General features: G+C 47.9%; 1 protein-coding gene across 4 annotated transcripts in view; it reads left to right on the top strand.

The window, feature by feature from the left end:
* Positions 1-26,337, top strand: part of SV2B (synaptic vesicle glycoprotein 2B) — a 97,113-nt gene that overhangs the window by 7,502 nt on the left and 63,274 nt on the right. Inside the window, exon 2 of one of the 4 annotated variants that reach the window (XM_090029072.1) lies at positions 24,850-24,947. The exons of the other annotated variants lie outside the window; for them this stretch is intronic. The gene's annotated coding sequence lies outside the window, so the exon portion shown is untranslated. The remainder of the gene's footprint in view (positions 1-24,849; positions 24,948-26,337) is intronic. 4 annotated transcript variants of the gene reach the window in all.

The raw sequence follows: 26,337 nt of genomic DNA, 5'->3' as shown, positions 1-26,337 counted from the left end.
GTCAGTTTTCCTGGCTGATTTCAGTTCCCAGTTCCCTACTCGCCCAAACACTGCAGTGCTTGGGTTGGCAATGCCACAGAGCAAGGGAATGGCACTTAATAAAAAACGCCCAGGAATCATCATACATGACAGGGAAAAGGTGATCGTGGAAACCTCCCTAGTGGTGATCTGTTTGATACAGGCCACAGAACTGAAATTCTGGGCCCAGACTCATCGTAACTCATCGGGGTCTGGTGTTTTCTGCAGTGCCGGTCACGTGAATGCTACTGTAGGGTTAATGCCGACAAATTTGTACCATCCCCAAGAATATTCCTTGCCAATGCTGATTTTAGGAAGCGCTGCTTGTGCTCTTCTCTATCGATAGGAACCAAACTGTATATGCTGCAGATCCTATGAATGTCGTGACTCATGTTTGGAGGTTAGTGCCTTATTACAGCCAAATGGGTTATAATGGATGGATTATTCCTTTATTAAATATCTACCCAGTATGATCAGTGACTGTAATAAAACCCACACAGGCTGTCACTGAGAAACTTTGCTCCATGAGAACATGGTGTCCTGAGTGAAGAGCTCTGCAGAGTATGTGGCCAGACAGATGAAGGTCTGTCGTCTTGTGCACGGGTGCCAGGGGACCTGTATCACTTCATGATGTGGGACCAGCGAAGCTGTAAACAACTTTCACAGCAAGGAAAACTTCTACTTCTATTTGACTTCGGTATAAATCTAATCACCTCCTGCCTGTCTCTCCTCATTTGTCTGGGCACATCTGCTAAATTATCAGCAGCTATTTGTGTTTTATATGAGGACTTCCTCCCTCACAGCCCATCTGCTCAGCCTGTTCTTTCCTCCGGCACAGTCACGATTCTGTTATCCCATTGATGATGGCGGAGGGCAACACTGCAGGGACAGGACTGGGACTGCTCCAGTTGGGCTCGGGGGTGAAGGGGAGCTTGGGCTGTAAACGGTGAAAAGAGGAAGGCCTAGAAAAATACACCAAAGCAGAGGAGTCAGGACTTTATGGCCAGAGAAAGGCCCTCATTGTTTTTCATATAAGCATCCTCCTTCTTCAATCTTGTCTCCATGTGAGAATTCCCTTTAGACAAAAAGCATGGTCTAGGCCATGAAGTCACCCTATTTTTACTGCCTTCAGTGTTAGTTTTGCCCCCTTAAGCAGTACAGGCTCAGTTCACTCTTGTGGAGCGGGCTGGCCCAGTTGGAGAATGACATTAGCATTATTATTTGCTGTGAGTACTGAAGAAGTGTCTAGGGGTCCCCACACAGAGACCATTGTGCTAGGTGCTGTGCAAACACAGGACAAACAGAAAGCCCCTGCCCCGTAAAGCTTACACTCCAACATGAGGCGAATGCAGACTGAATGCCAGCGCGGTGGAAGGAAAGAAGGACACTGTGAAATGAAAGAGTCAGTCATGCAATCCCAGTGGAGAACAGAAAGGAACAGTATGTGGCCTTGCTGGGTTTTTTGGCCTTGCTGGGTTTTTCTAGCTAACCATTCCCTGTCACCTTACACCGACTTTACTGTTTGTATCGAGGGGAAGCAACAGGAGAGAACAAAAGGTGTCTCCACCAGAAAGCAGTGTGCGTGCCATGTACCTCCTGTGTCACATACTGCAGCAGCTAGGAGAACAAAGTGCCTGCAGTTCCTGTGCAGAGGACTAACCCTCAGGAATGTCAAGGTACAATGCAGAAAAAATGAAGTGTCACCATGTCACCCGGCTGCAGACACGACATGTGATTAGTGTATTTACTGCAAACCTATTAATACATCTAACTAACTAGTGATGGTGTGCAGCTTGGTGAAGACCAGTACTCAGCCAAGCTGTCTCTGTAGCTGCAAAACACACACACACACACACACACACACACACCCCGCTACCTTCCTGTCTTGTCTTTATATCAGAAGAAGGAGTCTGGTGCCTGGTGTGTAAAATAAGGTACCAGAGGTGAAAAGCACTGTGCAGTACAGTATTTGTAATGGTCTCATTACAGAAGAGCAAGCTGCTGGTCTGTAAGGCACAGCAGCTGCCTGCTGGGACAGAGCAAAGCCTTGGGACTCTTCTCCTTGCAGGGCCATCAGAGTACTCTTTCCTTCTGACCCACCGGCTCCTTCGACCGGCGTCCCTGAACTCTGGGTGTTGAGTTGCACTAGATCAGTTTTTCTTCTCCCCGTTCTGGTGGGATGGAAGACGACGGTTGATAGCTTCTGCAGTTGTCTCATGAGCGTGGCTTCAGAACACCCTCTTCTATGTTTCAGGGAGAAGGGAGTGAGTGGAAGCAGCAGGGAGGAGGGAAAAAAGAAAACAAGGTGGCTTCCCTGCCCAGCTGTGGGGACAAGACCAGGCATAACTGCCCCTGACTTTGCTGACAGCTGCATCCATCTAAGGACAGAGCACAGGCTTAGGGACCCAGCATGACAGCAGCCCCTTCCTCTTTCCAGGCAGGGAGGGGGTGGGAACGTATATGTTTTTCTTTCTGGCTACCAAATATTTCCGTGTGATGGAGTCTCCCTGCTGTCATCCGGGGGGTGATGTAATGGCTTTAGGTCTGCTTTGCAGTAGGTTCCTGGAGTCCTGCCAGGTCAGACTTTTTCAGCACTCTCTGTTGGCGGCAGGTCATTAGCAGATCCCAGTATTTTTGGAAATTGGACTCTCTTGGCATCACCGAGGCCCAGGTCTTTGCTGAGCATGATGGATTTGTCCCTGGATGTACGCTGGGAGCCCAACTGCACCGGTCCTACATTCATCTTCAATTGGAACATCTCTTGTCAGGAATCTAATGTATTTTAATTGGGCTTATTCTGAGACCCAGTATTTAATGACTGATGTGCTGGCACAGCCAGAGAAATCCCAGTGATTTCCCCTCCTGATATGAAGCTGCATTTGCCCATTTGTCAAGGCTTTCAGAAAGCTGGGAAGCAGACGTGGAGCCTTTTCCTTTCGGGTTACAGACCTGCATGTTGACTGGGTCTGAAAGTTGTCACTGTGGGAAGGCTGTTTGGTGCTTGGGTGAAAGCGGTGTGCCATCCATTTCCCAGGGGCCAGGTATTTGCATAAGAAGCCGCACTCCCACCGTTGGCAGAAATTGGTCTTTCTGTTGACTGTGGAGAGTCCTTTGGAGTCTCATGTCACCCTCTCCATCCCATCCCTCTTGCCTTCTCGGGTATGCAAACTGGAGCAGCTCATTAGCATTTATTTATTACTACTTGTATGGATATGTCCTTGTACTTTCCCAGCTTCTCCACAATTGGATGTAAGAATATTTAGCATGTGTTATAATTAATTATTTACAATGCTATTCAGATGGAGTCTTTCTGTTTTAAGAATCCCAACCTTTCCATCTCTAGCTAGGACTGCAGCTACCTCCGGGGTAGTGAGAGAGAGGATAATGGGGATCAGACTACCCTCCTGCAAAGCTACCTCCTGAAGGGGCAGTGGCTGTGGGATCTGTGCAGCAGCAGGACTATTGGATCCACCTTGCGCCCACACTCTTAAGGGATCCACCGTGGAGCTCTGCCCGGAGACACACAAAGGGTGAACTGCTCCATCAGATACCCTGATCTGGGGATCTACCCGATAATGAGAGAGGAAGACAGGAAGTGAGGGAGAAACCGGCAGCCAGTCAAATCTAAAGGGAGAAATGAGGAAAGAATGCCATGAACATGGGGCTGGGATGGACTAGCTGGTCATGGAGTCCAGTCTGCTACTATCATAGACAAAGGCATAATAGACACTCAGTGCAATAGGAAGCATCTGGTCAGGCCCTCTCTGCACTCCACAAGCCACAAAGCAGGTGGATGTTTGGCCAAGACCCTGGGGCTCCTACAAAAAATGCCTGGGGGGGCCCAGCTGACCAGAGATCATTAGGACTATTTTTTCCATTTTCCCTGAAAGCTGGAGTTAGGGACACTGAAGCAGGGCTGTTCAGTGAGATGCTACATATTATTTCATATTAAGACAAGTCTTCCTTAACGAGGGAAGAGGTCCCTATTTTTTGCTGCAGCAGGGATGATGCTCAAGGGCAACAGCATGGTTTCACTAGGGGCAGGTCCTGTCAGATCAACCTGATTGCCTTCTACGATCAGTCTTTCTGGACTTCAGCAAGGCCTTTGACACTGTCTCCCACCCAATTCTCATCAAAAAACTAGGTGACTGTGGCATTGATGCCTACACAGTCAGATGGACTGCAAATTGGCTGAAGGGTTGTACTTAGAGGGTGCCGGTGGACGGGTCTTTTTTGACCTGGAGGGAAGTGGGCAGTGGAGTCCCCCAGGGCTCGGTCCTTGGGCCCACACTGTTCAATTTCTTTATTAGTGATTTGGACGATGGGGTGAAAAGCAACCTGTTTAAATTTGCTGATGATACCAAGATTTGGAGTGAGGTGGGCATGCTGGTAGGGAAGGACAGATTACAGCAGGACCTGAACGGGTTACAGGGGTGGGCTAACGAAAATAGGATGGGTTTCAATACTGACAAGTGCAGGGTGCTGCACTTGGGCAGTAGGAACCAGCAGCGCACGTATAAGCTGGGAAACTCCCTTCTCAAGAGCACGGTGGCAGAAAGAGATCTTGGAGTCATTATTGACTCCAAGATGAATGTGGGCTGACAATGCAAGGTCACAGTTGGCAGGACTAACCATACCTTGTTGTGCATCCACAGATGCATCTCAAGTAGGGCCAAGGAGGTTATCCTCCCCCTCTGTGTGACACTGGTCAGGCCGCAGCTGGAGTAGTGTGTCCAGTTCTGGGTGCTGCACTTCAAGAGGGATGTGGAGGGCATTGAGAGGGTCCAGAGGAGGGCTACCCATGTGATCTGGGGACAACAGGGCAGGCCCCACAAAGAGAGGCTCCGGGACCTGAACCTGTTCAGCCTCCACAGGAGAAGGCTGAGGGGGGCCTGGTGGCCATCTATAAACTCACTAGCGGGGACCAGCAGGGTTTGGGAGAGACCTTGTTCCCCCTGGCATCCTCCGGGGTAATAAGGAATAATGGCCACAAGTTGCTAGAGAGTAGGTTTTAGACTAGGCATCCAAAGGCATTACTTCACAGTCAGGGCAGCTAGGATCTGGAAACAACTTCCAAGAGAAGTGGTGCTGGCTCCTACCCTGGGGGGCTTTAAGAGGAGGCTTGATGTCTACCTGGCTGGGGTCATTTGAGCTTGGTTTTCTCTCCTGCCCAGGGCAGGGGGCCAGACTTGCTGATCTGCAAGGTCCCTTCCAACCCTACATCTATGAATTTATAAGCCCCTGCTGGAGAGCTCTGATTTGTAGCATCTCATGCTTATAGTTCTTGAATTCTCTGGGCCAACTCCCAGGGCATCAGCTAGGATGGCAGCATTGACAAAGCATTCCCCTCCCACCACTATCTTCAGAAGCCCTGGGCTGCAGGCAACAACGCTTCCTTTGTCCCAGAGTGGATGCAAGCCCCTCGGTTCATGCCTGTGCAGCAGCCAGAAGGAACATCTTCATTGCTTTTCCACCAGACTGCCTCCACACCCCTGTCCCTCTCCCTGTATATTAGCACATGGCTGCATGAGCAACGGTGGGCAGCAGTCTTGTGACCAGATCTTACACCCCCTTCCATAGGTAGGGAGGATCTCAGAAGTGGCTGTGCAGAGCAGGGTATGTGATGGAGTGGTTCACCCTTTGTGCATCTCAGAGCAGTGTTTCTCAACCCGTGGGTCATGATCCAAAAGCAGGTCATAAGAATATATGAAAGGGTTGTGAACAAACTTTAAAAATGGATTTTCCTTTAAAGGAGAAAAATGTGGGAAACCAGGGTTTGTTCAGGGCAAGCTGTCAGAGTTCTGGTCTGCAAGGGGCTGCCTGGGGCCCTCCAAGGCCCCCCCCACCCCACACACACACTGGGGGGCTGGGGGCAGCAGGTCAGGAGTGAGGGGTACTGGGTCGGGACTGGCCATCAATGTTTACAAATGGGTCCCGATACAAAAAAGGTTCAGAAACACTGTCTCAGGGCACAGCTCCAGAGCGGATCCCTTACGAGTGTGGGCGCGAGGTGGATGCAATAGTTCTGCTGCCGCACAGATCCCGCAGCCACTGCCCCTTGAGGAGCTGGCTTTGCAGGAGGCTAGTCTCAAGAGAGTCATTCATACTCCATAGTCTGGGGTAGGGAAGAGGATTTCACCCTGAACTCAGCCCTGGTGGGCTGTCTTGACTCATGTAGACCAAGAACACGACAGTGAACAGAGGGAAGACTGGTAAAAGGCTACAGCTGCCTCCACAGTCTGGGAACCAGGGCGTCTGGCATTTGTGGAGCCTGGGCTCCCAGCCACACTGCACTACACACAGAGGGAGAAGGAGGCTGAGCTCTGGCCTTTCGTGATTTATGAGTGCTGAATACAGCAGATTTCCCAGCCACCAGAAGGGAAGGAAGTTAGATTTATACCTGGAAGGCAGGCAGCTCACTGGCTGGGACCAGCTGGGGAGCAGAAACGAGGCTGCTTCAAAGCAGCCGTCCTTGCTGAGCACACGGCTCCTGTGCCGCAGTCTGCCACGGCAGGTGTGCAAACGAAGGCAGGCTCGATGCAGAGGGAGAGGATTTGTGAGGGACGTGGAAGGAAAGGGCCGCTCTCTCTCTCTCCCTTCCCCACCTACGCAGCACAAGGCAGCTGGTAGCTGATGCATTCCACTTAAGGCTGAGCCGCTGATTAAATATTGAAAGGTTGTCTTTGCTTGAAAGCCGAACGCTGGAGGAAAAGGAGGCTGTATGCAAGCAACCTGGGCCTGGCACGGCGGGATGGGTCTTGTCTTTGCTCGCTTGGGCAGGTGCAAATGGTCTTTTGCATGCTAATATAAAGGCTCTGGTTGGACTTGGGTGCACAGGGGACTGGGCACAGCCAGGCTGACTGAGAAGCAAGGGGTGTGAATGTGTCAGGGTGGTGAGAGCGGGTGCAGGCGAGAGGTCTAACCTATATACTCAGCGGGACCCCTTTGATGTTGCAAGGATACTCAAAGCCCAGGAGGGGCAGGGCTGGAGCCGAGCCCCTGCTCACTGGCTGCTCTGTCGTCTGTGCACAGGGATTAAAAATCCCCCCCCATCAGACTCGCACTACACACCACATGCGCCTATCTGCAACGCACGCCACAGAAACAGAGAGATGGTGAGGGATGGAGATGGAGGCAGAAAGAGAGGGGAATTTCTGAGGGTTTATAGGGTTAGTGAAGGGGAGAAGGAGGGTTAGGATCAGCATAGTGGCCAGTCGAGGTCAGGAGAAGAGGTGGAAAGGGCTGGGACGCTCCTGCTGGGGTTTCCAGGGATGGGCCACTGGAAGTGCTTAAAAATGAGGGGGCAACGTTGTGGAAGGCTGCAGTAGAGCACCTGGCCCGGCTCAGGGTGTGCAGCGCTAGCCACTCCAGGAAAGGAGATGCCGGATAGGCAGGCCGAGCCTCCGAGACATTTCCCTCAGAGAATCTGCTTCAACCTCACAGAGGCACTGGCACGGGGGAGAAAGGACTCGCTTGCGGCTTGAGTTGCAGGTGGGAACAGAGAAAGGGATCCCGCGGAGCCGGCATCCTCCTGTCTCCCAGCCACGCTCACCACTGCCCTTAACACCTTTCCGAAGGACATGAGGACACTTCTGACTCCAGCCAGATCTCTGAGAAGGCGGCTGGTCTTTGCCACAGCTATGGGCGCTGGAGATGGCAGAGGGATCCACAGGAAAACATTTCAGCCTGTAGAAACAAAAAGGGTGTCTAAAGCACGGACATACTGGCTATATGAGGCACCAGGAAGATGACTGTGGCTGTGGTGGCAAATCCCCCAGACTGTGTCATGGATCCTACACCCTGACCTTGCCCTTTACCAACCGCCTCACCCAGTTTATGACCTGAGCCCGTGGCCTCGGGTCCCAGTTGGCTCGGAGGCTTTCCAAGGTTTTTGCCCAGCAGGTCCAGTCCCTGGGAGGGGAGGAGAGCATTGTGGTGTGCACCTAAAGTGCCTCTGTCCCCACTGTCTCATTGCCATCTCTCCCATCACCTCCACCTGCCTCAAATCCAGCGATGTCTGAAAAATAGCCTGCTTTGACGTGGCCCGCTGCAGGGCATTTCTAATATTATGTAGCCTAATATTTTCAGTTTGTGCCCCACTCCACTCCCATGGTTACCAGCCCTTGGTAACATCGCTCGCCCTCCTTTCAGCTGCACAAATACTGAAGTAAATTTACTAGCCAGACTCCATGATAACCCTATGCTGCCAGTGCCCTGGGACGTCCAATAGTTCGGCTCCCCTCAAGATACCCAATATGGTCCACCCTTTCCAAATCTTCTGACTTTTCCTAACTTGATGGCATGAAGAATGGTCAGCACAAGCACCAATCAATCACCACATCATCTCTGACCCTTCAGTCAGTCAACCAGGATTTAAGTGGCCATGCCATTATTGGGCACTTCTCAACCATTTTCTAACTGCACAGGGTCACTGTCCCTCAGACCTAGACCAACGGGGTCTTCGCAGTGACAACAAATGCCCTTGTGGAAAAGTTCACATCATGTCCTGCATGGCTGATTCATGTTCATTTGCCATGCTACCTGATGGCCTGCAAGCTCTTCACATCGGTGATGACCTTGCCTTAAAACGGCCGAAACAATATGCCAAAATCACATAAGCTAAATAAATAGTGGGCAGTGCTGAGAACTTAGGCTATGTGCCGGGGGGCTTTTAAAAATCTCAGTAGCCACTGAGCATTCAGGCAACTTGACTGCAGTGAACTCCAGCCATGTCAGCTCCCTGGATGTCTCTTGCTTTTGAAGAGTGCAAAATCTCGCAGAATATGGGAGATGTGACCAATTCCCTCTCTCTACTGTCCCTTTCTGAGGTTTTTCTATCAATGCATGTGCTGGAGAAGTCTTGGCACTGTCTTCTATCAGGCCACAACTGAGCCCCGAGGAAGGTTCCTTGTGCTACTCGGAGAGGGGGAGATGCTGTAAACCTTTAGATCAGGGAGACTATTGCCCAGGGAACGTAGGGCGCCTATACACGAGTCTGCTGAAGCATTGTAATTACCACGCTCCAGCAGAATCCAGCATCTCATGTATCAGTGTCCCAGCACTTAAAAATTGCGGTGGGGTGCTTTAACTATAGCTCATTCGATGAGCGTTAGTTAAAGCGCTCCCTACTGTTATTATTAGGTTCAGGGATGCTGATACATGAGATACTCTGGGTGCTTTAATTCGAGTGGCTTTCAGAGCCACTCGAATTAAAGCCCTTCCCCCCCACCTCCAGGAGCATGTGTATAAATGCCCATAATGTCTAACAGCAGTAAGAGCCCAATAGTTGGGCCCCAGCTGAGCTTGTGAATAGCTACGCAGCTTGGGCAGTCAGATAGCAGATTTTTCAGAGCATAAGCATGGCCTACATTTATCTTTGAACATCCCCTTTGTTGCCTGAGTGTCCAAAGCAGGTGCCCAAATGTTTCACAGAGCACAAGCCCCGTAAAAAGTTCCTCTGAATGTGATTAAATATAAATATGACAGCAAGGTTGTAGGAATTGGGCAATTATAGGGTTAAAGTGTTAGTCCTTATTTTTAGGCCCCTGCGAAGCAGCTAGTATTCGCTTTGGATTTGGATTCAGCCGATTCGGGGGACAGTGTTTTGATTCGGTGATTCAAATCAGTGTCCCGAATTGATTCGGCCTAATCTGATTTGGCTCCTGCTGAATAAGCCGAATCTCCAAATCACACAGGCCCCATCCCCCACCCGCTCTCCCAGTCCCAGCAATGGCTGGTCCGCCTACCCCAGCATTTTGGGGGGAAAAAGCCTCTGCTCACCAGGTGCTGCCAGATGGGGGGTGATCCCTGCTGCATGGAGGGCTCTGCACAAGCCCGATTTGATTTGGATTCAGAGAATTGGGCTGAATCTCTGCCAAACTGGATCAGAGACTGAAGCTTCACACAGCCCAGCCCAGCCCAGCTATTAATGAGAAGGAGGATCAGGACTCATTTGGATTTACTGTATCCCAGTATGAAGGAAGAAATGCACAAAAAACAGACCCTCAAAAACACAACCATGACTGTCACACTAAAGCAAGGGTGTTGGTGGGGGGGTGATCCTGTCTATACAAAAAATGTCAGTACCTGCCAACTGACTTGGATTGCAGGCAGGATCCAAGAACAAACAGGACCCTTATCTTTTAAAATTGGATTTGGTAATGGCTAAAGGGTGAGACAACATCAGGGCCACATCCACTTACGAACCAACCACCTTAGGGACCGGAGCCATTGCCTGAGGAGGAGGGATTTTCAGAGAACCCGGAACTGGGGTGAATGACTAAGAATGAGTAACAATTGTGAGCCCAGAAACGTGGAACTGCCCCCAACCCCTCCTGGTCCAGAGGGCAGTGATGCTAGAGACAGACACATATTCCCCCAGCCAGAGGGGAAGCCTGTTCTTTAGCAGCGGCGTTATCCAGCCAGAGATTTGAAAGATTATGTCTGGGTTGTAAATTAAGAGGGGAAGAATGTAGTACTTGGGTAATTATAGGGTTAAATGATTATTATGGAACTAGCTAATTGCCTGTCAGGACTGAGGGGGAGTGGGGAGCAAGTAAGGATGGAGCCCCGTGCCCCTTCCCATCCAGGACCGCTTCCCCTTTACCTCCTGCTGCTTGGAGCCTGGGCCCATTCCCCCCCTTTCCACCGCAACAGCTGACGATGGGGAGGAGTGGGGTTGGGGAGGCATGGGCCCAGGTCCCAGCGGGTGAGGAAACCGGAGTATAAGCTGGGGGAGAAGCTGGCCCACCGTGGCACTGGGGGGAAGCAGTGGGCCCCGCCTGATGCAGCAGCGGCTGTGGGGAGCAAGCCTCTTCTTCCCCTTGCACCCGGGCCCACTCCACCCCAAGCACTCTCCTCCCATTCCCCCTCTGCTGCCGGGTTGGCCCAGGCCCACTGCTCCCCCTGCCATGGCAGGTGGGCTTCTCCCCCAGTTCGGGCTTGGTCCTCCTCCCCCATGTGGGCCCCAGGCCCATTCCCCCCCTCCCCGCACTGCCCCAGCTGTGGTGTGCCCGCTATTCCCCCAGCCTGCGTGGGGCCCGCTCCTTGCCCCACTGCTGTCACCTCGCCCCATGCAGCAATGATGAGAGTAGGGGGGGAGGGCCGAGGCCAGAACTGGTGGCCTTGCCATCCCCCATCCTTGCCATCTGCAGGGGAGCAGAGTGGCGGGGTGAGGCCAATGCTGCTGGCCTCGTCCCCCGTTTTGTCTGCTCCATTGCCCCCACCTCCAGGGAGCAAGGCAGGTGGCAGGGCAAGGCCAGCTGCGAATAAAGCATTACGGACAGACAGACGGACGTAGGCTTTCATAGTGTTAGAACAGAGCTTGAGACCAGAACTGCACCTCTGTTCTTCCCGAGCTACTTTCATTTTCCCAGTTAGGCGGTAGTTTGTTCCTGAATGAAACAGCCTAAGGTTTTGGGCCTGGAGAAAAGTAAGTCTCAGGATTCCTTGTTCAGTAAGGAACTTAAAGGTTATTCCCAGGAGCTAATTAGACTCTTTCCAAAACCAAAATGAGAACAAGGGCTGCATGCATTTAAGCCTATATGTGCGTGTGTGTCTATGCTCAAGGTAGAATGGGGATAGTTTTTTCCCCATTTCTCTGGTGAAGTAGAGTGTGTTTGTGTGCCTGATGTTATACACAGTAGATATTTACCCAGGAAGTCGGCATCCACTTGGTTTTATTGTTGCTATAATCTGTAATTACCCCGGATAGCTTGGGGTAAAAATGCCAGGTAACCTCTGGATATGGTAAGAAGGAAAAACAACTGGTGAGCAGGCATTAAGATGGCCGGAGATGGGAAGTCTCCAGACAGTGCCTGGAAGTTGGGTAAGCAGCCTAAAGTTCAAGTGGTGTCCCCAAGGCTCAGCTCGGGGCAGGGAAGCCAGTGGCCAAGTCAGGGAGGCAGTGTGAGAAGACAGTTGCAGTAGAAAGTAAAGATTCGTGAAAGGAGAGTGTTTCCAGATTTCTTTCAATTTGAAATTAGCAACCATTTTTGTGGATTGCATTATTTTTTAAAAGAGAAATGGCAATACAAAAAGGTAAAGCATCCATTTTCATCTTCCCTAGAGGTTGAGGTTGAGGTAAAGAGTTGTTCAGAAATGCCTACAAATAAAATGGAATAAGCACACAAAGATATATTTTGCTCATACATCTGCAACAGAAAAGGGACGGGGGCATGTTAGCTTTCTAGGTGATGGCACTTTTTCAGTATTTACTTTAAAGCACACAAAGCCCAGCAAGGGGCTTAGAAACCTTTCTGATGCTAGATGTTTACAGCACATGGGAAAAAGGATTACCTGATCTTGCTTGTTCAAAATGAAAGATAGTATCTGTTGTGGTGTATAAATGCTCACTGCACTGTTTTTTATTCTACGGAACCAATTACTAAACCCTGAAACTCAATTTCAAAGATAATATTAATGAGCTAACATTACAACAGCCATGGATTACTCTCTAAGTATTTTAATAGCCCTAAATGATAATTGCAAGTTATACATGATTAAAGGGATAGTGGCACCGTAGAAATGATGGATAGATACTTACCTAGCCTAAACTGAGCTAATTCACACTGCTGAAGTTCTGGCCAACGATAAGCTTCAATTCAAATGAACAATCCTAGCCTCTGTTGTTGCAACTGGAAGAGATTTCAGAGTACAAATCTCTTGTCATTATTTCTGCTGCGTGTTTGTACTTCTAGCACTTTGCCATACCTTGTCAACTTCAGTTGCTGGCACTTGTCTTTGCCTTTCCTGTGTCCTGATGATTGATTCCAAAAGAAAATGCCGCCTCTAATACTTGAAAATCAAATTCCTGAAACAGATTTCTGCCAGTGCATCTGTTGGGTTTGTTAAATCCTTGGTTAAAAAAAAAATGGGAAGGATGAGACTGACCCCTTCAGCACAATGTTTTGAGATGTACGGATGGAAAGCATTATTTAAAAGCTAGGTATTGTTAATCAGAAGGCTTTTGGGTAGGCTTGGGATCAGATTCCTACCCAGGCCCCGTCTCAGAGAGTGAAGAGCACTAACCATTGATTCACCACACTAGCTCTCTTAGCTCAAAATGTAAATTGTGATGCACATTTTCTATTTGTTCACGGACATGCATTTTTATTTCTACCCTGAAATTTGTATGGCATTTGTATTATATGCAGAGCAGATTGAAAATCTTCACACACAATATTTTCCAGATGGAAAAGGTTGATTTAATCAAAATTAACACTTTCCATGAGAAACAGTTGAATTCAGTAGCACCTTCCAGTTCCCCAATCAGAAGGATCAGATTTAAAAAAAAGTTTCAAGCTGACATTTTGTAAAAAAATAATTTTTCTTGTGATGAAATGTCATGTAAAAACAACCCTTTTCTTTCGTGTGAAAAAGAAAAATACCATTTCAAAGTTGTGAGTTGTTTCATTTTGATAAAAAATGCTAATATTTTTTTCTCTTCTGTTTTGGACTCCAAACTTTCTCAGTCTATGGCATAATAGACTAACACCATGTATGTGATCACATTTCTATCTGTCGTCTGCTCCAGAGACTATCATGGCTTGATACTTTTATATAAATGTTGGGTCTTATGCTTTTGGTGCCAACATGTTTGGGTATTAGCAAAGGTATTTGCCTTGCTGAGTAGGGAAGTGGGGGATCTCAGTGCATAGCCAGAGCTTGTTATAAAACAGCCCCTCAGATGGGACAAGTCTGATTTTTAAAAGTGCTTATCACCTTGCCATAATGACTCAAGTCAATTGGAGTTGCTGGGGACTTTGCACATTTAAAAATCATGACCAAAATATGCAAGACAGTGACTTAGTTGAGCCACCCTGAAGCACTCAAGATAGGTGTTATAAAAGCCCTTTGCTTGCAATGAAAAAAGCTCTTCCCTTCACACGGCAAAGACCAGGGTCCTAACACTAAAATACTATAGTATCCGTGTTGTAAACGGCAGCATTTTTCCTATTAACACCCATTTAGCCCTGCTATAGATAATTCCCTCTTTCTTAGGTTGACTGTAATGCTTGACTTTAATGCATGTGGGTGGACAAGAGGAGGGTGTGGGGAATGCGCTATCAAGGGCTTTCAATGAGCTGGAAAAGGTTATGGTGCCGTGAATGCAGAAGGGGCTTTTGAAGCGCTAGGACGGAGCACACCGTGGCAGAGAACAGGAACGGCGTGCTAGGCAGGAAAGGGAACAGCACTTCAGTCTGATGTCGGCTGACAAAGGAGGGGCCTTGGTGCTGGCCCAGAACTTGAAGCCTTGGAGTGAGAGTACAATGAGCAATTTTCTGTCTCTGCTGTTAGACTGGAGATCACTGAACCTGCAATGGCAGATGATGAATTCCTCTTGCTTCCATCTAGTCAGGGTTACAGGGGATAAAGGAGCGGTGTCTATAATTAACTCTGGCTGCTGCTGCTGTGTTAATTAGTGGTAGAAGCTAGGATGTCAGCATAAAGATGTTACTAATGTGACCATGAAGGCAGCCAGGAGCTGACGGGGGCAAGAGTGAATTTCATTCTCACTATTAGCAAAACTCAGTCTCCAGCATGGGAAATGCCAGGGCAATCTACTCCACTTTCCTGCCTGGTTTTATTGCATGATGTGCTATCCAACTGGAAAGCTTGCTCCCGCTAGGGTTTCCCTTGAACCTACTGTATCTGGTCACCCTGGCCTCATGCTCCCATCACGAACAGAGACATTTCTTAATAAGCTGAGGGAAGATCAGAAAACAGCAAGTCCAAACAATCCTCCCAGTGTCTAGAAACAAATGTTGTAGCAGAGCTGCAGGACACATGCACAGTAGCCACAACTGGCTCTGTTCAGAAGCTTTCAATAAAGGTAAAGAGCTAACAGGATTCAGGAGAACACAAAGGGATCTACTGCACCTTATAATGATCCTACAGTAATAGTTTGGCAGCATCAGCTCCAGGAGCCCCATCAAGAAGAGGTCTCAGTTGTATTTTCTCAAGTGTACTTTTCTGCTCAAGAAGAAGCGATCCATTAGCTCAGCGCTATATAAACTGTTAGGCCACTGGCACGTCTCCACGATAGGATTCACGCATCATTCACTACTTACTACCCAAATGTTCCAGGTAGCCAGATGTTTTCCCTGTGGAGGTTACAAAGAGTGTAAAGGATTAGGAGCAGAGAGGAAGCAGACTTATAAGGCAGCAGGGACACCACCCGCACATTCCCAATTGTCACTGAGAAAGCAGAGCAGGGAGGTTAAAGCTATTGTGCTAGTTGCTTGCCAAGTTTCCTACCTCTCTTGCTCCCTTTACATCATTCCTCTGTCATCACATGCACTTGTAACCCCTTTCCACGTAACATAACCTCAGAGTTTCATCAATACTCCAAGAACCGTTAAGGTGTTTAATAAAAAGTCAGCTAATGCTGCCCTCTGAGTTACCCACTGAACGGCTAAAGGTCCTGCTATTTATTACTATTTGTTGATGGTTTTTCAGCCCCTTTCCAGCCTGTATCACACAGTGTTCCTAGTCAAACCTACTGAGACATCATATCAATTTTTTCACAAAAATCCAAACATATTACATCTGTTGTCATGTGACAGTAATACAGGCTCCCAGAAAAGGTTATTTTCTCTTAATAATGGAGGAGAAACGCAGCTGCCATAAGGAAAAGACTATCTTCCTTAAAACTATTCTCTCTGTGTTTCACTGTCACACTTTTGCCCAGACCCTTCCCTTGCTCTTTCCTACAAGTTTATAGCAAAGCACTTCAGACCTTCTGGCCAGAATCTGTTCTTTACAATGTCCTTCTCAAAATGTCAGACAGAGATACCGTGAGCTCTTGTATTTTAGATGAGTTTCCCTCTGCACTATTTGAGCACTCCAACCCCGTATCTTGCTTTTCCTCATGGCTGTTCTGCAAGGTTTGGGGAAAGTGTGAGCCTCTCACCACGTACCAGAAAGGCACCAGTAAGTGTCAATCCAGGATTGAGTTGCTTGGTTGGAGTGCGGGCGGCTAAACGCTAGTAGTTTGTTACAAGGTTAGCAGGTGTGTAAGCATCCTGAACTGCTGGCATTAACTAAGGTAAAATCCTCCCAGGACACTATGTGAAAGCATTTTCTGTTGCAGGCTTCCACAAGCACAAAATTTGCTAGGAACAAATAGCCTCCCATTTCCCCTTTTGAGGTCAACTCCTTGCATCCTTCTTGGGAGTTCATGCTGGAGAAAGACCCAGATCTCTTTTGGAGTGATACTTCCAACTATTTAGGCCAGGGTGGATTGAGTACCCAATTACGTTGTTGCTACAGCCTGGTTATCACATAGCAACTCTAATAATTAGCAACGTATGTGACCAAGTTCATTAGCATGCAGGAAGCTTCCTGTGAGGTTCTGAGTGCTTGCAGTGATTGTTATGGGTGCTCAGAGACATGGAGCCCTAGTCCCCTTGTGATTTCTCTCTGGGGTTTTGAGTGTGAATCAAACAGCAGGTCTGCTGTGTGAAACATCTCTGCTGCACTGAGTTAAATCAAAAGCTTTGTCAGGAGGATTTGCTTGGAGATTTCTGTGCGCCAACTGTTTTGGAGGAGAAAAGGGGATCAGTACAGATGCACCATTTAATAGTTTCTGCATGGTGTGAGCATGAAATGGGCAAACAGGAAAGTGCACCCCATGGGCCCCTGCTTAATGCTATCTTGAGTTTCATTCCTGTTGACAGGCATGCATGCACCTGACTAGCAAGGCAAATGAGAAGCTGACTACTTCTGTAGCACAAAGCACTGAGAATACTGCACCATTATGAACTGCCCTGTAGAGCCAGCTCATCCCCATTCACAGCACTGTGATGTCATGTTATGATGTGAGGTCACCTGGCAGCTCAGGTACCTCGGAGTTTGCCTGGTGCACAAGCTCAGCTGGCAGCACTTACGATCAGGGGACCTGGAGTCTTTTCTTATCTTTAGCACTGATTTACTCTGTGAGATCAGGCAAATTCCATCACCATTCCATGCCTCAGTTTTTCTCCACTGTAAAATGGGGCTAATGCTTCCCACCCACTCTCATAACAGGCTTTCAAACCCCTTGATGATGTAGGTGACATAAGCACAAGTATTAATCAGGTGCAAGTACCATGTAAGACAGACAGGAATTTACTAGGTCTGCTCACGTACGCCATGAGTCTTCAGGATGCATGTGCATACTGTCCAGGATTGAATGGACCTTGCTAATGGATAAAAGCTCCAGGCAATTCTCTGGGATGGAGCTGGCAAGTGGGGTTGAGGGCTTTGTCACCCCAAACTGCCCACTTTGCACTAGTTTGCTTAAGACCATCTGGTGCAATTTGCCTTTAGTGGTACCTAGTGCTAGGTAAAGCCCTTCAAATACAGCAGTCAATCCTGGGTCATGGGCTCTGTGGAATCAGGCTTGCCACAGAGCCCAGGGTTTGCCAGAATGCCCTGGTTTTGCAAACCGGTCTTGCCAGGTGAGATTGTGGGACAGATAAACTCCATGAAATAGATGTCTGGTTGCCAGGCAGCCTAGTAAGACACTGTGTGGACATGATTTTTATCTGGCTCACCGCATGTCCATGCTGATTCTGGTCTCAGCACAACCTTGAAGCATGATGAAGCACTGACTTACTTAACCATCAGGCCCACACATAGAAGTTTAGTGAAAGAGAAGACCGTGTATCCTTATGCAAAGCAGTTCTAGTTTGAAGGGCAGATGGAGCCAATTAGAGTGTGCATCTTTATCCGGTTCTAGGAAGCTTGCCTAGCTTGCTATCCATATTTCATGAATCCCTGGGCTCCCTGAGGCTGGCGGAGCTATGCTCTTGCCTGCAGTGGCTTTGAAAGGTATCTGCACTGCAAGAGTAATGATGGCTCAAGATTTCTATAGGAAACTCCTAGACAGCTGAAATATGTATGTGTTTCTGCCCCTTGTTATACTGGATGCTCATGACTGGATGGCATTTGCACTAGACTTTTATGATCTGCTTGTATTCTGATGTACACGGGAAGAGCTAGAAAACATGCAGCTCCCCAAATCCCACTGCATACTCAGTAGCACATTAACCCCACATCCCAATCAGCACGCCAATGCCTCAGCTCTCTTTTATTCACATAGACGTTCAAAAGATAAAAGGTCCATTAGGGCACTTTGCTCAGCCCTCTGACAAGCCTCTGGGCCATGTCCTAGAGGTTTGTCTAGTTTGATCTGAAACATCCCAAATGATGAGATGTCCGTCATTTCCCTAGGGAACCCATTCCTCTGCCTAATAGAACTTGCTGTCAAAATGCTTCTCCTGAGATTTCTCTTAGATTTGAGTTTCAAGCCTTTACTTATAGTTACAAATGCTCCCAATCAAAGTTATAAATGCCCACAATGAATGTAAATGGGGGTGGACCCACCGATTTCAATGAAGCATTATGCATTTGCACCACTTGAGGATCTTCCCCCTGGAACATACACTAAATAATTCCTCTTTGTCCACAGCATAAAATAAATCAATTGTGTCACATTGAAAGAGAAGCACCCTGTGTCTCTTTGGCATTCATCTCCTCTGCCCAGTGATAAGAAAAGAGTTCTTAGGAAAAGGTTTGGTTTCTTGCCAATGGAAAACGGATGACTTTATTTTTGAAAAAATAGAATTTTTCAAGAAAAGTACCCATTTCTCTCTCTCTCTCTTTCTTTTTGTTTTTGAGTTTCCATTAAAAAAAACCTCCTGAAAACAATTTGGTTTTTGATCCCTGTCCTCCTCGCTGGAACATGTGGAGCAAATGTCAACAAAAAGAGAACAATCTTATCTCACCTGCATCCATTAGATTTCCAACTGCTGGGCTTTTTCAGTTAAAATCACCAGGAATTCCCTATTTCTTCTTCTTTTAACAGACAGTGGGTGCGTCTACACAAGACACTTAATGTGCAGTAGCCTAATAACACTGCAGTAGTGTGCTGGGCAAAAGCCATGCTAATACACTACTGCACAGTAGTATTAGGCTACTGTGCAGTAAGTGTCACTAAAAACCTGTGCGCTGGTACTATGGCTCAGTAACTCTAATGTAATTGTTATTGTGCATTTAGTTAGTACTTTGTGAAGCAAGTACTAACTTAAATGCTCAGTAACTACTGCATATTAATTAATGTGTAGATGTGCCTAGTATCTTTGGAAGAGGTTGTCCCTAAAGGGATAGGGCAGATTTCCTTTAAATTATTTGTCAGCCCTGGAGGGTGCTCACTGAGCTTTGTGTTTCAGAAGCCAGTCAGAGCATTGTGTATGGGTGTAACTGGGTTTATATGTGGCTACTTGATTGTGTAAACAGCAAATGGGTTTTTCTTGTAAACATATATATACACACACATACATACATACAAACACATCACAAATCACTTCTAGTCACTAATACACATACACACACACACACATATATATATGCACACACACAAGTTACTAATCATTGCCTCCTGAACCCGCGCACCCTTAACAATATACACACCCGTGGAATGGCACTCCCACACACATCCACAAGGCCTCATCTCCCTTAAGCCCATTGACTCTTAGTCCTGTCCCCAAATACAGGGTTTAAGCGTCAGTTCATTTGCTGTCACTTTTGCTGCTGCTGTCCTCATCACTGTCTTCCAATCTGGTTGTCTCAAGGTCCTCTTTATCACAGTTACATTTGCGTGGGTGGTGGGGCAGGATATTAACTGTTTCATAGTGCAACAAACCACTGCTCCTGGAGCTCTCATCTTACCCTTCATGGTTTGGAGCAAGCCAATGCCTTTTTGTGCAGAAGGGGCTCATGAAATTTGCAGGTAAGATGAAGAATCCTCAGACCTTGCCCATCAGCTAGCTGATCAGTACAGGAGCTGGGGTGGTATCCTTCTTCCTCATTACCTGTACACCGCTGAATGCTAGCTGTATACTTCATGGACATTTTTCAGTTCCTTTTGAAGCATCAAGAAATGGTGGAGGGAACAAGGTTAGATGAATCAATGAAATGACCCAGCATCATCCAGAGTGACCAATATTGTTCTTACAAACAATACTTAGCTAACTGAAATCTTCACAGGGAGTGACTGAACATGCCAGACAACCCCATCCTGGACCAAGTTGTCATCTTCCAGGAGCGAAGGTTCACCCTTCTCTGCCAGCCTATCTGCAATAGTGCAGCAGGCGGTTTTATCAGGCTAATGCTAAGAGGGTTCAGGATGAGCATAAGCAGTAACTGAGGGGCAGGTACTGGTGATGCCGCGTACAGAGAGTCAGCAGCTCTTGCGTAGCCCGAATAGGCAAGCAGGCTTACTCTAGCAGAAAAATCGGCTCTATTCTTGAGCCAAGTCTGCTCTCTCCATGACACCATGCTGCAGGGAGCCCCTGCTATGCAGAGTCCTGCAGTCAGGGCTTCTCTACTGCAAACCAAGGGAAAAAGGAAGAATGTGTCAGGAAACCTGGCATGATACTCTGTGTTTACCATATAGCTGCTTTGTAACAGGGAAGAGTCCAGAGAGAAGGGACTGACTGATGGGCAGCGAGCAGAAGGGCAGCATTTTTGGACAGCCCGGGCCACCATATTTTTCTTCACTGTTTCTAGGCCTCTGACCAAATTTCCTTTCACATTGATGTAAGTTTGGAGTAAGCCCCCTGGCCAGATTCAGATTTGCAGTAGGCAGGGGTGTGTTGCCCTCCAGTCTCAGTATGGACTCACTGGGTGCGTCTCACATTCATTAATGCTCCATGATTAGCGCGCATTCGGTTTAGTACCTGCAATAACAGGTACTAGCTCACAGTAACTGGTGCTACTGCTCAGTAGCATAAGCGCATGGGTTTTTGGTGACGCTGATGTGCAGCAGACTAATTCTGTTGCACATTAGCACAGCTTTTGCCATGACGCATTAATGCACAGTAGAATTAGTCTACTGTGCAGTTAGTGTCTTGTGTAGATACGTCCACTGTGCTTTAGAATCCCCTGCCCTCTTCACCAGCTTTCCGCTCGTGATTCTCCGCTGACTTCAGCGGAGTTACTTCAGATTGATATCAGCTGTACCCAGAAAGATTCACAGTGACACAGAAAGACTTTGGACTCTCTGGGACAAATGTTTTCTTAGTCACAGCAGGGGAGGAGGCTAAGTCCCAAGACACTGGTTGTGGGTGTTTTTTGGGGACACAAAGCCCCATTATTTCACAGCAAAATTGATGGTGTTGCCGCTTCTTGATGCAGGCGCCTGCAGCCGTGTCACCCTGTGTTCTCACCCTCCCAGATCTCACCAGCTGGCAGAGCCCACACTCCAAAGGACACAAATGAATGAAACAAGGACAGTGACAGGTCAACCCACTGATGCCCAGGGAACAGTCACAGGCCTGTAAGGGGTGGAATAGATGCTATGCTGCACTATGTCCATGCATACGTGTACCAGTTTCAGCCTGAACTGCTCTGGGGAAAGCAGCTGAAAGTTCCCTGAGGTTTGACAGCCCAGCGTCTGGACTAGCCCCAGCTGCTTCACGCAAATGTAAAGGGAATTGAGCCAATGCAGTAAAAACCTGGGAGGGACCCTTTTCAACAGAGGCTGTGCAGCAAATTCTGTCAGCACAGGGGCAGGCATCAGACAGGCTGTGTCGAACAGGAATCCTGCGCAAAGGCAGGGACTGAATTTTCCTCATCCTCTGCAAACTTGTCTTGACAGAAACAACTAAACAGCTGAGCCTCTAGGAAACAGGCAAAGTTTTCCCATGCACTTCAAAAAGAATGGATTCTGGTTTGTCCATTGAGTGACTGAGGACTATGCTGCCCCTGGAAATGACAGGGAGCCATTGGATCCCATGACCTGAGACAAAGGAGGAGGTTGGGTGCAATATTAGCGGAGCTGGGTTTCCCATGATCTGTGTGGTGGGTTGGATTGGGAGAAACCTCTGTCCTTTACTCTTGCTTTAAGATGCTGGGGTAGTGGTGGTGATCCCTGTGGGAGTCTTGAAGTGCTCTTCTGCCAGGCAGCCAGAGGGAGGTAGCGAAGTGCTGATGTCCTCCACTCCCCAGTTTTCCCAGCCTGGTTGCTGAGGACCTGAATGCAGATCTTAGGATGAGAAACTTGCCTTGCTCCACTACACAGTGAGGCTGACTGAGAATGCTTTATTTGGGAGAGACCCTGCCAGCAAGGCAGCCACCCATCAGAGAGTCCCACCTCTAGCATGATTGTGTCTACAGTCACTTTCATTTTAACAGAGGGGGGAGTCAAAGTCACCAAGAGCAAAAATGTTCTTCCTCTTTTCTAGCGATGTCTTTAGCTGGTGCTTTGGCAGTTGCCAGTAGCACAGGCTGATGGCCATAGGGGCAGAACTCATAGTCCCCAGAGACACTGGGGTCTTGGGCACTTCACTGATTTGAAGGTTTGGTTACTGCAGGGAAGGACCAATTCTCTGTGAATTCCCACCCTCCTGCAGAGCAGTCTGAAGTTGGGACTGATTAGACACAATAATTAAAATCTAACTACCTTCACCACCACAAGAAATGCTGCATTCTTACCCCAACAAAGACCTGAGTAGATGTGCAGGAGCTGGTTAGTGAGGGAGATGTTTGCTCTTATCAAGAGGCAAGTACCTAGGTAAGAGTGTTTCTGAGTCAGAGGGAAGGTGTGCTATGGGGTGTGAAGGTATACGAAACAAGACAGGATGTGTGTGCTGTGGGAAGTCCTGACAACACAGAGGTCTTCAGAGCTGGCTACAGGAAAGCAGCCAGCCCTATCCTGTGCTACAGTGGAAGAAATGGGAACCATGTAGGAGCCAAGTTAGGGTGCTGAGATGTGGCATACATGAACATTTCATTCACAGCCAGCCCTATGTCCATGGCTTCATTCTTTCTTTAGTGCCACAAGGCTTTGAGGTTATGGCAAAGCAAGTCATGCCAGAAGGCAAGACAGTGGGCACATAGATGATACCATAAGTGGTGGCAGTGGAAACAAGGAAGGTGAGGGTAGACGCTGCTTCCCTTGTTCAAAGAGTGACTTGGGAGGAGGCAGTATTTGGCTCCCTCTGAGAAAAAGTGGTGCATTGAGCAATAGCCACAATACATGTCTGATATAAAAAATTAGCCGCAGTGGCATGCTGGCACAGGCAGTTATCCAGACAGCTATAGGGGTGGTGAGATGAAACAGACCATTAAGCACTGAGCCCTGCTGTTATTTTCTCCTCTAGGTATTGCAGAGAACAAAGCAGAGTTTAACTATGGATGACTCCACTCTTCGGAGCATGTCTGCCCATTAGGTTCTTCAGGGAAATCAGGGAATGAAAACCTTGACCGTTTCCTCTAGTAAATTAAAGCTTCTCCTAAAGACCCATTTGTAAAACCCATCTGACCCCCATCCCTGCAGCAGAACAGTTTCTTTCTGAATAGACCACTTCCACTGCTGCACTAAAAACCCCAGTGATGTATTCATGAGTTTAGCTCACAGCTGTGTGCAGTCAGACAAATCCGTTTGGGGCTCTCATCTGCTCTAGGAGGGGAGATGCTAGGACTATGTCTGTTTCATATTGATTGCCAGGGTCCATATATCTGCCTCTCCCAACTCCACCCCAAAGTATGAACTTGGTGCTGATATATAGCTGGGGACTTACAAAGCCGGGGAGAATAATGTCCTTAAAGATGCGGATTGGGCAATAGGAATGCCAACTTTCCCCACGCCACAACCCTGCAAATGCCTCTTGCTTGTCTCTCTAGTCTTATTGTCTGTTGGCCCCCATTGCCCTGGGTGACTGAATCTCTCTCCACTTAGAAGGCATTTGCTCTCATGGTGCGAAGTAGGAGATGCTATTTAGCCCCGTTTTACAAAAAGGAAACAAATGGACAAAGAACTTAAGTGACTTGTCCAAGGTCACATGGAATCAGTGGTGGAACAGGGATTTGAACCTACATCATTAGAGTCTAAAGTTTAGGCATAAACTGCTGGACCAGCTTTCTTCGCTCTTTACTCCATTTCTTCCTCCTGTGAAAAGCTAGTTCTTTGCTCCTCTGCTGAGATTATTGAGACAGGCTTTGCTATTGCAGCTCTGCTGCTGGTGGTTTTAGTGTTCTGGTCCATATCCCCTAGGCACCAGAGTGAGATCCGTTGCCTTATTTATTGCATACAGGTCAGCAAACAGCTATCAGAGAAGAATGATTTTTGCTTACTATCGATCTGGGTTAGATTAAAGGCTTTCTGTAGGCTGAATCTGCCAGCTGTCCTCCAGTTCCCCCTCAAGGAAGCCTAACTTTACCTTCTGATAAATAGCTACTGGAAACTCTCTCTCCCTGCTGCCTGCCTGAGCTGGGATATTATGCCATCCTGCCTTCTGAAGTGCCACCAGTGTCATCTAGCTTGAAGTGTTCATTATCCCCCTATAATCTGCCCAGCCTTGTTGTGTCCATGACACTGGTTCATATACTTCCACTACCTGGCTGGCTCCTGTCTGTAAATCACTCAGGAGTCTTGCTTCTAGCAAATGCCCTATAGTTGTTTTATCTTAGATCTGCTGGGAATGGAACGGACTCTTTCCCTCTTCCTTTCCAGGAGCAAATGCCACTTTTCAGAGCACCAGTTCTTCTTAGTGCCTAAATAGCCATAATTAAGGCAAGTGCCTCAGAAAACCCCACAGCAAGTGCTTTGATGCCACCTCAGAACTATGCTGTTATAGCTACTCAAGAACTGCCAGACACGATCATGCATCGTGTTGCCAGTGCACCATTTTGCCTCCAGCAGTGGTTGGAACAAACACTTCAGAAGCAGGTGGAAGGAAGCCTGTAGAAGTCAGTTATGGAATAACCTACCCCAGAAGATATTTCTATCTGATGCTTGTGGGCAGTGGCTGGCTCAGGGAGCATAAAGATTTTTTTTTCTTTTAGGCAAATAAATTACCTTGATAAATGAGACCTTGACAGTTCTCCTTCGCTATACAGCTATCCAGCCCCTATCTGAAATCCTGCTAAGTTCCATTCCACAGGTGAGATATGCATTGTCTAATGAAGGATGTCGTGGTGTTAATCTGTTGCCTTTCAGTTTGCTTGAGTGTCTCCTGTTCTGGTATGATGAGTCAGTAAATAAGAACACCTGGGATAGGGACAGACATTAAACATAAACCGGTTTAAGTGATCAGAAACTGACTTAAACCTATAACCTATCCAGTGCACATAAAACAGCTTGAAAATGGCTGAAACCAGTTTGAAATAAACCTGGTTGAATGTAGTATCAGATTTAACTGGTTTATGCAATGTCTGTCTCAGACCTGTTCCTGGTTTAAGTTAAATCAGAGTCCCCCAGAATCCCAGATGCTTTGCAACCCTGCATGAGGTTCTGCTTTCTTCTCCAGCCCAGCAGGGCTGGCCCCTCCCCTCTGCTCCCTGGCTGTGGCTTTGGCAGGGACTTCAGGCATCTGCCTGGCTTCCTTCTGCTCCACCCCCCACAACCGCCAAAACCACTCCCTGCTTCAGCAAGGGTTCCCCCCTCCCTTCTGCCTTACACAGACACCTCTCAGCATTAGCTAGTATGCCACATGCTGGCTACAGTCTGGTCCATGCTGTGGGAGACAGGACAAAGGTGCAGACAATAGGTAGCTCGTAATGTCCCTCCTTGGAATAAGTTGTTTAAGAAGAGCTTGAACTAATGAGAGATCCTTTTGTTCTGATGATGGGATGATAAATGCTCCCCGTGTAACTCCCTGCTATGTAAGTAAATGCTGTGTAAAATCCCTGCTGGCTCCCTCGCTGACCAGCAAGGGGGGGACCTCTCCTTAATCAGAGCATTCTGCTGGGGCCTGGCCAGCCCCCCCTCAGCTCAGCCCTGTTTAATAAACCAGGTTTATTAAGGGAAGGGAGGGCTGTTCTAGCACCCCCCCCCAGCTTTTCACTTGAACTGCTGTAGGGAAGTGTGTGAGTTTTTTCAGTCCAGAGGGGATGTCTGCATGGTTACAAACTGATTCAGCCTAGACAGGTTAGAGTAACCTGCAAAGTTTGAATCAATTCAGGCTCAGGCTTTTTTAATGTCTGTCCCTAGCTCTGATGTACATTCTCCCTTTGTTACATTGGATAGCTAGCTGATTTTTTTTTACTCAGTGCGCGACCATTGGGTTTCCTGTCATGGTGCCAGCTGGAACACAAGAGACCACACCAGTGTGAAAAGGAAGTTTGCTGACACTGCAAAAACACTTTCTCCCCGTTATGCACTTGCTGCTATAATATGCCTCCCATTTCTAGCTGTCAAGGGGCCCAACTGTGCTCTATTGTCAGAGCTGCCGGGGCCCAGGTGCGGACACATGTTCTTTAGGCACTGTGCAAAGGAGGAGATGGATTTTGTTCTGCTGAAAGTTGCTGCAGATGACTAAAGATCCAAGAGAA

This window comes from Crocodylus siamensis, chromosome 15 (genome assembly GCF_052110815.1).
Source record: "Crocodylus siamensis isolate JL-2025a chromosome 15, ASM5211081v1, whole genome shotgun sequence".
NCBI lineage: Eukaryota > Metazoa > Chordata > Crocodylia > Crocodylidae > Crocodylus > Crocodylus siamensis.
Note: the sequence above shows the minus strand (reverse complement) of the source record. Positions and strands in the feature narration are given on the sequence as shown.